At 38.4% G+C, this 16,325-nt stretch overlaps 1 protein-coding gene across 1 annotated transcript in view; it reads left to right on the plus strand.

Moving 5' to 3' along the window:
* OSBPL3 (oxysterol binding protein like 3) overlaps positions 1-16,325 on the plus strand; it is an 89,412-nt gene that overhangs the window by 11,032 nt on the left and 62,055 nt on the right. Inside the window, exon 2 of the mRNA XM_082303759.1 lies at positions 8,601-8,726. The gene's annotated coding sequence lies outside the window, so the exon portion shown is untranslated. The remainder of the gene's footprint in view (positions 1-8,600; positions 8,727-16,325) is intronic.

The following is a 16,325-nucleotide window of genomic DNA, read 5'->3' on the forward strand; positions in this document are numbered from 1 at the left end:
TGTTCATGTGGTTCCTCTCACCTGGTGTTCTAGTCATTCGGTGCATCAGAGGTGCCTCTATACTTTTCATCAGCAGCAACTTTTATTAGATACTTCAATTCCCTTGCCACTAGTAGGACTGTTAAATAAAACTAGGCCCAAGATAATTCTTGGCAACCTCTTCTGATCCGTGTCCAGCCTGATATTTTTTTATCATCTTCTCTAGCCAGTTACTTAGTCACTTTGCAATTCTTCTACTAAATAACGTCATTGCCAGCTTTATTATTTTATGCAGCTGTTGTCAGGTCCAGATGAGATCTGTGGATTTCCCTTAACTTAAAGAAAAAAAAAAAAAAATTAAAAAAAGACAATCTATTACCATTGACTTTGGTATTTCCTTCTGACTCTGACTTAATTTGTAATCTTGCATGTTACTGATGGTAGTAGGGCTGATTTATTTTCCTTTTTCTTCTCTCACCTCCAGCTCTGAAGACAGGTATTCTGTTTGCTCTCCTGCCATCATAGAGTATCTCCTACTGGGTGTTTGTGTTGGTTTTTTTTTTTTTTTTGTCTGCTTAAAACATATAGATAATGGTTCTTAAATCTTTATATTGGCTAGAGGTGAAGTAGGCACAATAACTTGAGAATGCATGAAGTGTTATTTGCAACTATATGTACAATTTCATCTCCCTTTCAGAAATCTGTAGCAGTGTCATCTGTTTTCCTCAGCTCATGCTCAGGAAGCTGTTACTTTTCATTCCATGCTGATTGTGACAGTTTCCAGGCCTGTTTTATAGTAGACATCCTGTCTTTGTTTCTTTACTAAGAAATTTTCACTGCCAGGTTACTACTTGACTTAGTTTCAATGTGTTGTTGAGGAACTTTGTTTTTAATATCTTTAAAATCAATTTTTGGGAAAGTTTTAACTTCATTCCTGTATTTCAACATATGAGGTGCAACTTCTTTAATTAGCTCCTTCCCTGCCTTTTTGGGAGGAGTGGGGAAGATATTTATCTAGTTAGGCGTGTTTCATCTTGCAAGTTGTCTACTGCACACTGCATCCCATGAGGCATTTCCAGATTCGTTTGTGCACATTTAGTGAAGCCAGCAGCTCAGCATTATCAATTTAGAGAGTCTGAATTCCTCAGTGTACCTGACTACTTAAACGAGTTCCTTTTGCTTATTACTCATTTGAGTCAGAGAAGTTAATCTCCTGTAATGCCCAAGTCACTGTGATATTTTTCATTCTAATAAAATCTGTACCAAGTCTGGTTTCTTGGAATCTACTGCAGACTCCCAGCACTCTGAGCAGGACTGCCCTTTTTTTAAAGTGCTTTTTTTGGATGCAAACAGATTCTGTTTGTTCTTTTGCAGTGGTGTGTTTGGGTTTTTTTAATCTGTCACAGTTTTAAGTGGTGTAGATATGTACTGCCCCTACCTCTACTGGCTTTTCTGAATAGTGTGTGCATTTCAATATGGTTTTTAGCCACTAAGACTCTGTTGTCCCTGTGATATCTAGCCTTGTATTAAATACCTAATTCAAGTTCATCAGTTCTGAAGTATAGGCCTCTTTTTTTTAAGTACACAAATACTTCAAAATGTTTTATCTGGTCATGCCATTTATCAGGGCAGACTACTTGTCTGCCTGGCCCCTGTTTTCATCTGTGTTAGGACTTTCAGTCCTTTATCAAATCATCAGAGATAAGAGTCCTTCTTCCACATCCTCATTTTCCTTTGCTAGTGCAGCGAGGTTAGATTGCGTGGTTGCCCGACAACTTTCACTTCTCACTTTCATCTGTAAATCCCTCCTTCGGTGCGTCACCTTGTCCTAGAGGGTCAATATCCTTGTCTCATGAATGAGACTCTGAGTACTCTGGTGTTTCACCCATCTTTCTCTCTCCTCGTTATTTTAATGCCTATTTATCAAATGCCTTGAGATACAGCTTTATCAACTGTTTGAAGTCCTGCCATATAACTAATCTTTAGATTCTGCACCCCCCTCTGTTCTTTGACTGTAACTTAAGTAACCTTGAACACCCAGAAAGAATATAGCTTCAGATCAGTAGGGAAATACATAAAGTGCAAGGAGGAAGGGGAAGGGCCAAATATTTGTGAAATATTTGATCAGATTGTGAAAGCATTCACTTAAAAGTGACTTTATTTGTATCTATATCAAAACATTCAAAAAAACTCAAGTTGCATTTAAGTGAATACACATATATTTAACTGAAAATGTTTATATATAATTTTCTTTCCCCATAAAGTCACAGATACAGTAGTAACTGTTGCCAGAACTTTTCAGCAGCTATTGCTACAGCTGAGGCAATTTTGCAGGTCACCAGATGTAGAGAAAAGCATCTGGCAAATAAGTAAGTTCTGGAATTTGTAGGCATCGTAGCTGGCCACATCTGTTTCTTTTTTTCTGTGGGAAAAATTCTCTGAATAAACTCACTGTGAATAGGTTGCAGCTTCTGCGGGATGGTATGTATTTATTCTGGTGGATAGTATATATTTACGCTGATGGATCTTGTTGTTTTAACATAATTGCTGCTTAATTAATGCTTCCATGAAAGTTTTGTGAATGTTTAGGCCTCAACTGTCCTGACCTGAGGCTGATGCTTTTTTTTTTTTGGGGGGAGTTTCTGTGTGTGCATGTGACACTAAGAGGAAAAGAAGGCAGTGGCGTTATACTTATGTAGGTGTTCTAATGTTGGAGAGGAGAGTAAAATCTCTCCAGTTTACTGGTGGCAAGAAAACAAATCACCTTCTTCTGGTATCTTCTCTCTCCTGCTAATCCCCAGATCCAGATTTAGCGGACAGTCACGTAATGCTACTGTATCTGCATGCTTACTTTCCCAGACTAATGCTGCTGTTGCTTTGGCCGATCTCCACTGTTCTTTCATCCTTCTGCTTCTGTGGGGTTTTCTCCTAATTTCTTAAAAGGTAGCATGTGGTATGTCTCTACCCGCTGCACCTTACATGATGGTTTTAAATGTGGGGTGAGGGTGTGAGGTTGGTTGGTGCTCGCGACTTAGGCAGCCACCCCTGGCAGCCTGCCTTGCCCTGCCTGTAGCTGGTCGCCGCTGCCTGGGAGCAGAAGAGCTGAACTAGGAAGAACCCCACGGAGTTCTAGGTCATTCAGCTATGATTCATGACAGTTAACACATAGCACAAAGAGTATATTTATCTGTAGTAGATGCATCATGTGTATGTGTGTTTTTTTTTTTTTTTTACAACATTCATCTACACAGGCTGTTGTGATTAGCAGAGTTTTAAAGTAAAAATGCCTTCTGTAAGAGTGACATCTAGTATGCAACATGCCTCCAGTATTCATCCCTGGTTTTGATGCTATTTATCCACATGGTCTGTTACCTCAGAAGAAAAAAATCTTAATGGCAACGAGCATCAGAAGTGGGTAAATGAAGTCTGTCTATGCCTGCACTGATAGTAGGGAGCCTTTCTGTTCTGCGGCAGCTCAGCTGGCAGTAGAGCATGGATGTTCCAATGCAGAACAGCACATGTCAGGAGGCTTGCTTTAAAAACCTCTCTTAAGCAACAAATAGACATAGTTCCTTTAACCTGTTTTATCCAGCCTGGTCTGCACCTCAGAAATGGTGGGTCAGAGGACAGAAAAAGCTGTGGCATACTACCTTTGGCCTTGTTCAGTGTAGTAGGTCCTTCTTGGCAGACCTCCAGCTGGCACTCCTACAGTGCATCCACAGCTCTAACACAGGCAAACCCGGAGTCTTCGCTGGCCTGTCTCTTCAGTTCTAATGTGGCATTCAGTAATTCCTATGGTCTGACGAATACTTTCTTTGCCATATTATTTTATTATTATTATTATTATTATTATTATTAATTTTTTTATGCCATTATTCTTTTCCCCACTCACCAAAGACAGGGATGAAGATGACCAGAAGCCTTAATAAAAATTAAGAGTTCAGCTCAGTAAAGAAAAAAGAACATTGATGAAACCACAGAGAAAATAGATAGAGGGCACAAGCCAGGTGATGGTGGGGGTGGGGGGAGAAAGGGATTTGCAGTCATGGCCTGAGGGAAAGCAGAAAGACTGTCATTGGAGCAGTGGCTTTTTATTTTTTTTATTTTTTTTTAATTTAACTCCCGGAATTGTAGAGAAAGTGTGGGTTTCGATTACATAATGACCTCTAAAATGAAGGTGAACAGAAATGCTGAATCTGTAGAATGTATTTCTAACTGTCAGCCAAATTTTCTGCCTGAAACCCATTATCAACTCAGAGAGGGAAACTAAGGCCTGCTACATAAAACTTTTCATTAAATTTTTGGAAATCTGTATTGGGTATAAGAAGGCAGAAGAGAGAACTTGCTTCATGCCTTTATCGGGGTGCTGCAGCCTCTGCTGTCATAGCAGATTTTGAACCCCCTCGTGTATGTGATGCCAATACAAGGGCTGTGGGGAGGGGTCAGGCTGCATGTGTGTGCAGGGGATTCGCTCCTTCTCTTCTTCCCCTGCGGTGCCTCGCTAGGTGGCACACGGAGAAGCATGTGGGTCCCAGGGCAGCTTGCTGGTAACGGCGACAGCTTGACCTGAAACACGGGGTGAGCAGGATTCAGTACAGTCTGCTAATAAAGCAACAAACTGGCTTAGTTTGAAAAGGAGCAGGTACGCATGCTTCCGTCGTCTGCTGTAACTGGAACCAGAGTGGTGGAATAGGAAAGCAATTGGTGTCTTGAAAAACAGGAGTTCTGAATGAGTGTTGGAGACTCTAACTTAATCACCTTAATGGTTTGCTTCCTGCTTCTCTGTGGTAACATCCAACTGTGTATGCCTGTGTGCTTTTTCTAATGGGAAGATTTTTCTCTCCTTGAAAGACTCAAAAGCTGGGGGGGAGCTATTAAATTCTGAAAGCTATATTTAGCTCAGAGCAATTAAAGCTAGCACTATATAATGACACTTGTAAATGGCTTATCCATCATGCAAACTGTAAGATTTCTAGTGTTTGGTTTCAGTCAGACTTGACATTACTGGCAGCCTTTGCTCATGTGCATCAAACTCTGAATTTTTAGAAGGCATGTCTGTTGCAGGTTGTTTTGGGCAAGTCACTTGCTTTCTCACCATTCCCTGTCACTTTGTTCCTAGTTCCATTTTCAGTGTAAACCAGCATAATCCTCTGCTTCCAAAAGGGGTAGTTCTGCTCTGCCCTCCTCTCTGCAGCTGCCTGATCTGCTCTTTTCATCTCCTATATGCTGGCAGCACGTTCATGCAGTGAACTGGTTCAGCAAACAGTGTGGCTAAAAATCTGGCTTTTTTCCTGATTAGTTATTAACTGGATTAATTTTCCACTCTCATTCCACTCTGTAGTCATGTTGCGACTGGTTTTAGTAGGAGTTGCAGCAGAAATAAATGGCTAACTTTGAGAAGGGAAAGAATTGGCCGATTCCTCCCCAAGGGTTTCGGTCTGCCTGCTGCAGATTTACACCAAATTACACTCTATTGCCAGATTAGGTCTGTGTTGCACTCCTGGTAGGCTATTCCAGAAGTACTTAGAAACGTGTAGCTTCTTTGGGACTGATACAGTACAAAACAGCTTAATGAATTGTTGTAGAGATGTTAAAAGGTCAATTACTGCATGTTCTTTTTTTTTTTTTTTTCTTGGGTACCAAATAATTAGTTTCCTCCCTTCTGCATTAAATGAACATCCCTCTATGATGCTCACATGAGCTGTAGTCACCCACTGTGAGAGATGTTTATTGTTCAATTTATCCTTTTATTCCAATGTATCAGACTCTAGAATTTTTCTAATGTCTGTTTGTGATTATGTCTGTACAGGTGTGGATTACTTTTTTATTTCACAGGTACAAAAAAAAGTTACAAATCAATCAACAGTGCAGTTAAGCTGGTCTGGATTTCCCAGATGATTTTAGGAAGTGTGCCCCTGTATTGCGAAATATTCGGAAACAAGATATCATATGGGTGCATCCCTATGCTCACTGATCAGACTAGATCACTGCAGCAGCACGGTGGTTTGGGGAGCAATGGGGAACACGCGACCTTTTTTGGACCAGCAAGTCGTGGGCAAAATTTCATTTTGGGAGGAGGAAAACTTGCTGTGTGTGCAAAAATGTGGAAAGATTGTGGAACAACAAAAGCATCAGTTGGCTTCATGGGGTGACTAAGTAGTTGGTACAAGCCTCAGCTCCCTGATTGACTTCTCAGATACCTTTAGAAACATCATTCAAGGTGAAAGCCCCTGGCTTTGGCTTATCCTAGGTGGCATGGAGTTCATGAATTCTGCAGTTATGAAGACAAGGCCAAACTCTTACACAGGGGACTGCACAATAAAGTGGAAAATTCTGGATATTGTTTTGGGTAACTCTTAGCTAAACCAAGACTCTGAGGTTGAAAGGGTGGAAATGGCAACACCCCTTTCCTGTCCCACAATCTGTGGAGTTGCTGCGTAAAGTCTGACCTTGTGGGCTGTGTTGAAAAGCTCGATTATTTTTCTTAATTTTGGGATAATGATTTTTTTTTTTTTTTTTTTAAGCCCAGTGTTTGGGAAGTTAGCACAGAACTGCTGATGGCCTAATGTGCCTAGTGAGGGAGAATGCTTAGGCTGTGTTCCCTTGTATCTGTCACTTCCCTTTGAGGTCCCTCTAGGGTCCCTGCCAGTTCAATGTGGTATGTAATATACTCCTGGTAACTAATGTACTTGTTTCTAACCTGTATCAGATGATTTTTTTTCCTATTTCTCTTACGTTGTTCATGTAAATAACACAAAGAATTAAAGACACTGCTTTTCAAAGCTAGGTATTTTTCTTTATTTTTTCAAAGGCTTATCATAAGGTGATTTTGTTGCCTTAACCATGATAAGTTTTTAGTATATGATTAGTTGGAAGTTTTAAATGTGGAACAGCTTAATTTCTGAGTTACTGGGAAAAAAGCCAGCCATAGCTTTGGGAAAGTCTGAGTAATAAAATCGTAAAGCCGGTTCATCACTCAAATATGTTATTATTTCAGCTGCATCTGCCCACTGCATGCTCCTACAGGCTAAAAATGTCAATAGGCTGTTACATTAATAGCTATTTTAGGTCTCTAATCTTAAAAGGCAGCACAAATGAAAGAACCGTAGATTAATACAAAATATCAAAGCTAACACATCAAGTGTTCTTTCTTGCTCTAGTTTTAAAAACTTCCATCCTTAATATTTCAGTTATTATTAAAAATACACAAGTTCATACATTAAAAAAATCTAATCCTGAAATTAGATCACAGATGTTTAGACTCCAAACCAGCTGGGGGTGGTGGTGGCATTTTCAGGAATATAACAAATAGAAGCAGCAAGGAATTGAGTGTAAACATGAAATTAGGAGTTATTAAATGTAGACAACTGATAAGAGAAGGCAAAAGTATTGCTCAAAATTCAGTGAGTTGTAAACAGGGAAAAGGATTTCCTTTTTCCTTGGAAAACATGCTAACACTTTAGGAATAATACTAAATAAGGGCAGTAATGCCAATAATTCAAGAAATGTCAATAATTCAAGAAATGCAGAAGAATTTAGTTCCGTTACTGACATGAAGGTGTGTGGTCTATTGACAGCATATAGAAATAATAACTAGAAGAAAGTTACATTACAACTGCTAAAACTATTATTAAAAAAAAAAACAAAAACAAAAACAAAAAACAAAACACTACAAACTACACAGTGGATAACAGTTTTGAATCTAAGGTACAAATAATTTGAGGAATGCTCTGTTTCCCATCGATCCTGAAGAAAGATCAGGAAAGCCTCAGAGCACCAGAGGAAGCTTAATGATGTGCTAGTTTTTATAAACAGTAAATGATGTGTGGTACCTAGACACTGGTTCATCTGATGTTGATTACAGACTTCTGGAAAGATTATCATCAAGCTGATATGGGAACTGACTTGGTGCAACAGAAATTCAAATCTAATAATTGGAATGAAGCACCATACAGTCTATGAATATGGAGACTAAACTATTGATCCTTTTTAGCTCACATTGAGCACATTAAACTTTGTCATAAGCCATTTCTGTTTGGTAGTGTTCTTATTGTACAGAGGAGTCCTGCAGGCTGCTAAAACCGTAAAATTGGATTGTCTTCAGAAAAAGTGCATTTGACTAAATGTCAAAACTGCATGTTGGTTGCTTCAAAGCAACAGTTGAATAGTGATACGAGTTTGTCAAAGAGTAGTACCCCCGGCATCTCTTTCTATGCAGGATTCTTCTTTCTTTTTTTGTGCTGACAAAATGTTTGAGTGGGTTCCTTACACCTTCAGTAGAGTTATACACAATTCTGGATCCTTGGGGCAAGAAAGATTTCTGTTACAAAATGCATTGCTCTGTTAGTGTGTTAGTAGACTAAAACTTAGTTGCTTAGTTATATAGGAGAATGTTGCTAACCTGAATTTCTAATACATCTTTCAGGAGAGGAAGATGTAGCTGTAGTTGCTGTATTTTAGGGAAATATATGGGGGGGGAACACACAAAAAAAAACCCCAAGGTAGAAAATTTTCCAGATAGTTGTATGTTGTACTCTTTACCTCCCCTGTGCTTCCCAGGTATGTAAGGACAGTGCAGCAGGAAGTTTTATTTCTCATCTGATTTTTCGTTTGTTTTTCAGATCTAACACCAGCCTCATGTGAGCTTACCACATCTGGCCTAATGGAATTGCTCAGACTTTCACTGCTGTAAAAGAGGAGGAGACTTGGATTCTTCATAGTTGGCACTGAGAGACTACCCACTCACTGTAAGTCAGTCTTCCTTGTATCAGCGATGTTGTGCCCTCCCTATAGGAAAACAGAAGTTAAACTGATGTGGAGCCTGTTTCAGCCTAGAGAGGACATGATGAAAGAAGCTGCTGAAGAAGCTTCTTGCTATGAAGAATCACTCCATCAAAGGAGAATGGGAGAGGACTGTAGTATAGCTGGCTTTGGGGATGATGCATTGTGCTTAGTTGTATGTCTAGAAGAAGAATTGAAAGATGTAGCAAGGAAATGGAATAGGTAAACCTGAAGCTGTGCTAATGTAATCTTATTTTCTGCTGAGATGAGGGTAACTGTTCAAAAATACCTCAAAGCTGTGTTACTTTTGAGGGAACTGTAAAAAATACTATTTATTGGGTTGTACTGTGTTTGGATTTGGGGTTTCCGCGGATCACCTACCAGGTCAGGAAGGGACTCTCTCACCCATTGCACCATTGGACTGTTGTGGTTTGTGTCTCATTCTGAAATGTCCTCTATAGACTGCAGCCAGAGATAGTAGGACTTTGGCAAGGTTGAGGTTATGTTACCGGTGATATTGAAAAACTTCTGGTGTTGCTGGTGGGTGTGTTTTTTGCCTGAGTGTTCGCTAATTGTGAGATTTATCATTAGGAGGGAATTCTGTCCCAAGTCATATTGCCAGTCATGGCACTTGTGGCATTTTGCCTTCTCTGATAGCATGTAAATGTACTCACAGTGCATCCTGAATACTTAACAATTTCTCTTTTGGGGTAGGAATGTTGATAATGCACCTGAGCTTCCTGGCTAGCTGCTGGTGCTGCATTTTAACTTCTTTTTTTTTTTTTTAAATATATTTTTGGCTTTTTTAAGCTATATGCATTAAATTAGTATCATAGGGCACAGAGGACAGGTAGGATGTTGTAGGTCTTACATGCATATCACTTAAATATTTCCTTGCAGTTGTGGAAGGCTGGATGTTCTGAACTGTGCATTTCCTACAGTCCTGTGATTTTATATAAACTAATGTTTTGAAATGAGTCTTAACAGGGCTTACATGGATCCTTTACCTGTAAAGCAGAACATAGCATTACTGTTCGGCACTAATTTCCTATTATACTTACATCTGTGTTTGTGTAGGCTTAGTCACTGCTTTGAGCTTGGTGAATTCTTTCAGGCTAAATCTATCACAGTTTCTATTGTGAGCATGTAAAAAGTATCGCTAGCTGTATACTGCCCAGTCGGACTTACTTTCCTCTGGAAAGCTGGAGATGAGTCATGAAAACTGAAGTATGTAGCAGGCACAAAAGTTGAATCTTTGCTAGATCGTGGCCGCTGTAAAGCACATTAACATCCACGTGTGTTTTCAGCTTTTACAAATTAAAAGCTGAAAAAGAGTCAGAGGAGGAGAGCAAGGAGTGGAAAATACCTCTACTTGGTTTATTTGTGTTGGTAGGTACTGCCATACTGCTACAATGGGCTCTCTCTGGGAGGTGTCTAGTTGCTATAGGATCCTTTTACCTATGCAAATAGCAGAGTTTATCAAATACTACTACAAAAGAGTTAGCTGATTATGTTGGGAAGTTTTGTGTTTAAGTAGCAAAGTAATGTTTCATGATTGTCTAATAGCTGTCAAAAAGTTTCAGTGTACTTGGCAGAAATGAATATAGACCTGCCCCACGCCAGTATGCAACATGTGGCTATTTTATTTACAGAGGGGTTCCTGTGGAGCAGGTATGTTCATGACTTCACACGGAGTCATGCAGGAAACCTGTGAAAAAATCAGGACAAGCCCTCACTTTGCTTATCCTAATATTCCAGTGCAAGAATATTCTCTGTTGAAAGACAATTTTGATAGGTACTAAAAGGAAGGGTGGTAGATCTACAGGGATACAAATCTAACAGTTTTGAACAGTTACAAAAAGGGAATTCTTCGTTGCTCTTCTAATAGCTGTAGCAGAAGGCTGCAATAAGAACTAGTATTTATCTTAACAATAATATTTTTGTTTTCATGCTGCTGTAGTGCCATCCTGTTGGCATATGTTCTTGGACTGCATTAATAATTTGTAACACCCTTTTTTGAGATATATTAAATCTACATTAACACATGGTGTAATTTCACTGAATAGCTCTGTCTTTGAAAAAGGAAAGAAACAGTACTTGATGCTTAAAGTTAATTCACCTTAAAGTGCAGTTATCTTAAATTCATTTTTACAAAGTTGAAAACTGAATCTATGGCTGTTATAGAAGCAGTTTCCATATGTTACTGAGCCTGTAGAGGAATTCTTTACTGCTCTCTTGAACGTAGGAAAATATAGTGAAGGAAGTGATCCTTATTCCTCAATCCTCATAAATTTTATATAAGAAACTTCATGGAACCCCTGTGTATTCCTTTGTTGGTATCTTCTCTCAGATTTGTCAAGCTAAAATTCCAAGCTTAGTTCTTCAGTACAAATATTACGTACATTGATTTTTGTTTTTCTCTCACTTGGACCACTCACGTAGTAAATCTTGTGAAAGGTATTTAATTTTACTTTGTAAGCTGAATATTGACAGAAATGTTAGGAATATTGGCAGCTCGACATTGTCTGCTGGCTCTTTACTGTCTTCTATGAGAAACTCTTTGTAGAGAACTAAATTCTCTGCTAAAATATGTCATTTAGTACTTCCTTCAAAGGAAAGTTGAGGTCAAACCTTAGTGTGCATATACTTGTAAATGCAAAAATAACTAATGTGCACAACCCTAGCTCTTCTTTGTGCACAAGCTCACGTCTGTGAATTTAAGCTACTTCTCTCAGATGAATTCCAAAGTGTCTCTTGTGGATTTAGTTATGAATACTTGCACTAACTTGTTCAATGGATAGTAGCATACATAGATATTCCTGCAAAAAAAAGTGGAGAAGGGGAGAAAAAGGATGTTTGTTAACTTACTGTCTTACTAGTTGCTATTGAAACAAATTAATTTTGTGTTATTGTTTAAGACTAAAATAAACTATACATCTGAGCATCATGGATGGCATCTATGGAAGGGAGGGGTGAAGAAGCAGGGTAACTTTGCCTCGTAAGAGCATAATTTGTAGTTTTTAGTTTTAGTCATAGGTACTTTGGTCTTAAACAGATAAACCTGATTAGACAGAGGAACTGTTTGAAACAACTGGACTGCTGATTTAGTATGATTACAGAATAAACTAATTTTTAGAATTTGTCAGTAGAAATCAAATGTTTGTGAAATTATAAAAAGGTGGATCAAATGTACAGGCATAGTTTCATTAATACAGCATTGTAAACCAGTCATAGCTTAAATGCATCTTTTAGGGCAAGTTGTTACTTGTAAATGCCAAACATGTATCAGGCTGATGTTGGGCCTGAAGTGGTGTGAAGAGGTGGTGAACTCCTTGGTCCTGTGGTGTCAAGGGCACAGACCCTTCCCCTGCAGTAGCGACATAGTATGTCTCAGACATGAGAACTCGGACCTTTGTAATAGTTACTGCTTCCTACCTTGGGAGAGACTAGAAATAGGCAATTAGTATAGCCAAAAGTAACTTATGAGAGAAGATCATGAATTTTGTCTCCTATTAATCAAACTTCTGATTCCTTATGCTTATATGCAGAGAAAAGTAGCAACTGTTGTGTGTCTCATCGTTCTAGAGACTGTCAGGTTGGTCACCCTTCATTTTAGCAACAGGAGCAAATTGCCTTCTTACTGGCATTACGAGGAGGATTTTACAGAGTGAGATTCTGCATTTTGCTTCCAGAAAGTGATACAGATAGTCCACATTCTTACTACTGAAGATGTTTTCATTGCACTCTCACAGAGCAGAAGCACACACTTTTCATCTGGAGGTCATGAACTCAGTCAGTCCTTTGATGTAAATCAATTTTGAGCTTGCAGAAGCCATGAAACCTTGCCCGTCCTTTTAAGAGTAGCTCTGAGATACCATCTCTGTCCTTCAGTGTATGTTTGAACATGTGTTTCCATCAGCTTTTTTTTTTTTTTTTTTTTTTTTTTTTTTGAAAGACTGGGTAATATTTTCCTGCTTATTTTTTTTGCTTATGTAAACTCTGGTAAGTTGCTTATTTGTCCATTGGGTGAAGAATAAAGTAATGCTTCAGATACATCAGAAGGCAGAAGATTTGTAACATTTCAAGGGTGGCCTGAGAAATTTATTTACAAAGAGCAACTGTTGTATAGCTTCAGGGCCCCTTGTTTTCTAGTTGTGCAACAGCAAAGGTTTTGCAGGCAGGCTAATTGCATGAGAGGGGAAGAGAAGGTTGCAGTTGTTGGTGGACTCCTTTAGTAGTATGGTAATGAGGATATGGGACTGAATCTCTGATCCTGGCATGTGTAATAGTGAAAGAGGTATGTTTTTGGCCTCTGATGACTACTTTGCCTTTCACTGACTCCTAGTTTAAATGCCTTATACTCCCATTTGCTTTTGGGAAAAGGCTATATCCTCATTTTAATTCGTAAGGCAAGTTTTTGTAGCAGTAGGTGTTTGAAGAAGAAACGAAAATTGCATTGTTCCTTTCGGTTTGAAGATGCTTCCTACACTAAGCAGAAAAATATTATGATTATTAAAGTAGGTACTTTTCAAGGAGAAATAAAGATTACTTTAAATACTGAGTAAAATGTTAACAGTATAACGTTTTTAAAGCTACCTGTGTAAAGTTCACAATCAGCATGCTTCTGTAGTAATGTGGTTTAATCTCGGTTTATCCTCGCATGTTGGTCCAAGCATGTAATCTGTTGTAGATTTTTTTCTGTTGCACATCTTATCAAAGCATATATGAAGGATGAAAAAAGGTCAAACCTGACCAAGGATAATTGTCAGTAGTGATTAATAAACAGAAATGTATTTATGAAAATGTAACATGTTTCCAATATTTGTTTAATGAGTTTTTTAAACTTACTGACTTTATGTATGTGCCATGCACTTACAAAAGAAAGTGTCTACTGTGGAGACACATGCTTTTTAGTTACAAAACCATAGCAAGAACTTTCGCAAAGAAAAATATATTCTCCCGCCAGCTGAAGTTATGTTGAAAGAACATCAAGATTCTGGCAGAAAACCAGGCAAGGTCTTATCTGGTAGGGAGTAAAACACGCTGGCTGGTAACTTGCAGGTGCAGTAGTGAGCATCAGAGCAATGCAGTATAAAATTATTTTAAGAAGCTTTAAGAAGACTTCAATGCAGCAGCATTCTTGGGAGCTTTACGTTAGCTACAAGGTAGATGCTGTCAGCTACGGTAATAGTCCGAGACAGCAGTGCTCACTGTGTTGACAGTGACAAAGCTGAGTGTGGTTCTGGTTGAGAGACATCGATAGAATTTGGTGTTGCTACTAAGAAGGATAAGGAAGAGTTCAAAAGTGCCCCGTCCCTTTATGTGTGATTTTAATGCCAACTTTTATTGTGCAGCAACTCTTTGCTTCTAAAGGTTGAAACTGTGTGTTAATGCAGTTTTTAACAGTTAATGACACGCCACTCCCTACCTGCTGATTTTTTTGTCATCACTGGACAAAATGATATTAACAAGTGGTCGGCAAGGTAAAAGGTACCCTACGATAAGCTAGTTTATAGTTTTACCTGTAATACCTTCCAGCATCTGGCCAGCAGCTTTTGAGAGAAAACATTTGGTTCAGGAGAAGTGGAAAAAGCATTCATTGTTTAGCTCAAGCTTTGGGACGCTGAAAGAAACTGGATTCTCCACTGTATGGAGGGAGACTGGCTGCACAGTTAAGAACTGAAAAGTTCAGTGGATTTCAGTTTGTCATGAGGGTAGTATAAATTGGCAAGTTTTCTATGCCTGTAGATGGTTTTCATAGCTAGTAAACTTCTGACTAAATTTAGTGTGGTGTAATGAAATGGGGATGCGAAAACATAAACAGAGCAGACTGTGTTCTCTACCCATAAAGAGGAAACATGCTACATATCTCTGTGGTTATGTAAATTAAGGTGATACCAGAAAACTACAGAAGTGTCCCTAAGTCCAGAAGACTTTTTTTCTTTTAGTTGGCTTTCATTTTTTTGTATGTTTGCTTTTTATGAAGATATGGAAAGGCTGATTCTCATTAAAACCTAATGAACTATATGTGGATACTTGGTAGTAAATTTAGCTTAGCAAAACAAAGTACTTTCAGACAGCTGTACATATTTGCTTAATTAATAATTTATATAACATCGCATATGTCTAATTCCGGTTCTTATCTTTACACTTTTTATTACTCTTGGAATGGTGACTAAGATGATATTCTGTGAATGATCTGTGGTAAACTGCACTTCCATGGAAATTGATTAAAATACTGAAAAAGTAATTTTAAAAAATAAATTTAAAAATGTGCAACATACATAGAACTAATTTACTGAACCAGAAATTTACAATTATATCACTGTACTGATTTGTTTCTAGTTGTACTTCAGAAGTGTAAAAGCTGTTCCCTTGCACAGTTTGTTGGTATTTTGTTAATTTATTAGGTGAAGAATTAGCAGTCTCTTCAATTCCTGCTTGCCGTCTCCCTTTTGAGTGAGCAGTATACAGTACTTAAGACGAGGCAGCATATGTTACCTGAAGAAGATGTTGCCATGTAAAAGTTCATGTTAACTTTCCAGAGCAGCCTTGATTCAAGTGGGTGATTAACAGCTCTTCCTAATCCCATGGTTAGAGTCCCCTTAAAATGTTCCATTTAAACATATGCTGCTTTAATTTGCTTTTTCAATTTAAATCACTTTTAGTAGACTATTGTCAGGCAGTCTAATCATACTTTTAGAAATCAAATTTGAAAGTCAAACATTTTGACAAGATTATTTTTGCTGATCTTTCAGGCTGTCCATAATGACCACAATTTCAGTATTTCTAATATTCTGTCATCATCTGGGGTGACAGAATCCACCTGTCCTCTGAGAAACAGAGGACACAGCTCTCCTGTCTGCTTCCTTTCTGGTTTTTTGGGGGGTTTTTTTGTTTGGTTGGTTTTTTGGTTTTGTTGGGGTTTTTTTTGTTTTTTTTTTTAACGGGGAAGACAACAGGTCATAAAATATGCAAAAGCTTTAACTGCCACACTCTGAATAACAATCAGACAGTAATTTGCTTCCAATAGTACATTTTATGAGGGGTAACTACCAGAGACTTTTAAATCAACATTGGTTAAACTCAGGTTTTATGATCTGTAGTGTTGTAGTTTGGAAAAGGTATTAATGAATACTTATCAGTCTCTTTAAGTAAACATAAAGGAATGAAAACGTAAAGAAAAGTGGTTTTCTACAGCAGACCACTAAGCCTGGAGAATTTGTTGCACATGCTTTATCTTTGCTGTATGACCAACTATAGAGGTGTTCACATCCGTGTCTGAAAAACTGAAACTGTTTGGTTTGGTTTTCTTCTAAATCAGTCCTTGAGAGCATACATTTTTATTTTTTTATTTCACTTGTTGTTGGGCAATGTATTGGAGAGAAGAAAAGGGAAGCCAGCAGTGGGTGAGGGAGGACTGTGGCTGTCTGGCTGTAAGAAAAGTGGGGGGGTTACTGCCCCAGTTAAATCTTCTTCTTGGCCTTGTGCAGCATGGGCTCTTCTACAGAAGGAGGCTGTATTGGGCAGTTTTCCAGATAAATACTTGGATGTATCAAATTCAG

The sequence above is a fragment of the Platalea leucorodia genome (assembly GCF_965183815.1).
Source record: "Platalea leucorodia genome assembly, chromosome: 1".
Classification (NCBI taxonomy): Eukaryota; Metazoa; Chordata; class Aves; order Pelecaniformes; family Threskiornithidae; genus Platalea; species Platalea leucorodia.